Source organism: Heterodontus francisci, unplaced genomic scaffold (genome assembly GCF_036365525.1).
Source record: "Heterodontus francisci isolate sHetFra1 unplaced genomic scaffold, sHetFra1.hap1 HAP1_SCAFFOLD_526, whole genome shotgun sequence".
NCBI classification, from domain to species: Eukaryota; Metazoa; Chordata; class Chondrichthyes; order Heterodontiformes; family Heterodontidae; genus Heterodontus; species Heterodontus francisci.
The window spans coordinates 790,676-792,726 of NW_027141143.1; the positions used below are offsets into that span (position 1 = coordinate 790,676).

At 44.7% G+C, this 2,051-nt stretch overlaps 1 non-coding gene across 1 annotated transcript; it reads right to left on the reverse strand.

Annotated features, from left to right (window-relative positions):
• Positions 1–1,051: 1,051 nt before the first annotated feature.
• On the reverse strand, positions 1,052–1,146 carry trnai-uau (transfer RNA isoleucine (anticodon UAU)). Its single transcript has 2 exons — positions 1,109–1,146; positions 1,052–1,087 (listed from the first exon to the last, which is right to left on the reverse strand). It is a non-coding gene; the product is annotated as a tRNA-Ile (tRNA).
• Between the last annotated feature and the right edge of the window lie 905 nt (positions 1,147–2,051).

Consider the following 2,051-nt stretch of genomic DNA (forward strand, 5'->3'; position numbering starts at 1 on the left):
TTGGAGCGAAGAATGATGAGAGGTGACTTGTTAGAGGTGCATAAGATGATGAGAAGCATAGATAGAGTGGATAGCCAGAGACTTTTTCCCAGGGCAGAAAGGGCTATCACCAGGGGGCATAATTTTAAGGTGACAGGAGGAAGGTTTAGAGGAGATGTCAGAGGTAGGTTCTTTACACGGAGAGTGGTGGGTGCGTGGAATGCACTGCCAGCGGTGGTAGTAGAAGTAGATACATTAGGGACATTGAAGCAACTCTTGGATAGGCACATGGATGATAGTAGAATGAAGGGTATGTAGGTAATTTGATCTTCGAGTAGGTAAAAGTGTGGGCACAACATCGTGGGCCGAAGGGCCTGTACTGAGCTGTACTGTTCTATGTACTATGTTCGATGATATGAGGGTCCTTGAGAGGGTTCAGAGGAGATTTAGCAGAAGGGTTCCAGGGATGGAGCATTTTAGTTACAAGGTTAGGTTCGCATCCGCAGTATTTTGCTTTTATTTTAGGTTGGCAGAGCTGGGGTTATTCTCCTTAGAACAAAAGAGATTGAGGGGAGATTTAATAGAAGTGTACCAGATCATGACAGGCTTGGATAAGTTAGACAAGGAAACATTGTTCCCATTAACAGACTGCACAAGGAGTAGCGACCACAAATTGCCAGTTCTGTGGAAAAAAAGGATGTGGGGGAGTATGAGGAAGCACTGTTTTTATATTTCAAGTGATAATGACCTGGAACTCGCTGCCCACAAGAGTGGTGGAAGCAGAAATGATCAATGCCTTCAGGAGGAATTCTGAGAAAAGCAGACTTGCAGGGCTATGGGCATCAAGCCTGACTGCGTTGCTCTGTGCAGAGATGGCATGGACCGAGTTGTCTCCTTCTCTGCTGGAAATAACTATGAAGTTTTGCAGTGCTCTCACCACATGTGGCTCCTGTTCCTTTGATGTCACATCACAGTTTTATTATTCTCCTTCTTCTGGCCAGTTCAGACGAACGAATGACTGCTCTCCACACAGGACAGCTGTTGCTCATTGCTCCCCATGTCTAAAATTCTGTGCTCCAGATGAGGCTCGAACTCACAACCTCGGCATAGCTCATTAATTGCACTGCTGTATAAGTACCACGCGCTTACCGATTGCGCCACAGGAGCCACATTGCTCGGCACGTAGTATGGGGAATTACAGGCAAGTTAGCCGAACATCAGTCGTCTGGAAAATGTCCGAATCTATCAGAAAGGAAGTATTAACAAGCACTGGGAAAATCATTCTCTGATCAAACGAAGTCAACATGTTTTTACCGAATGGAAATCTTGATTGACAGATTTATTCCAGAATTCTGAGGATGTAACTGAAAGGACAGGAATGTAGTATAATTGGATTTCCAAAAGGCATTCGGTAAGATACCATCGAAGATTAATACACTAGATAAAGGCTCATGGAATTGAAGTAATATATTAAAATGCAAGGAGGACTTGGATGTTAACAGACAGAAAACAACAAGTAGGGATAAATGGAGCATTTTCAAGATATCAGACTGCAACTCGTGGAGTGCCTCAAGGATCAGTGCTGGGGCCAAAGCTTTGTCCAAGACCGAGTGTGTGGTGGAAGCGGATTCGGTCCTGGGTTGAAGAGAAGATTGGTCCTTATCATCATTGATGCCAGCCTCGAGAGAATTCCATTAAATCCACGTGCTATCAAGAGACGGGTGAAAGCACTGAAGATGGAAAACACGATGGGCCCTGACACAATTCCAACTGTCATACTGAAGATCTGTGCTCTCGAACCAGCTGTGGCCTGAGAGAAGCTGTTTAAGTACAATTGCAAAAAGCACATCTTCCTGACAATGCGCAATTTGCCCAGCTATGTCCCATCTACAAGAATGGGGAAAAGTCCAATCCGCCCATTAACTACCCCATCAGTCTACTCACAATCATCAGCAAAGTTGTGGAAGGTATCGTTGACAGTGCTATCAATAAACAATTACTCAGTAACACATCTCTGACCGATGCTCAGTTTGGGTTCCACCATGGGCACTCAATTCCAGACTTCATTACAA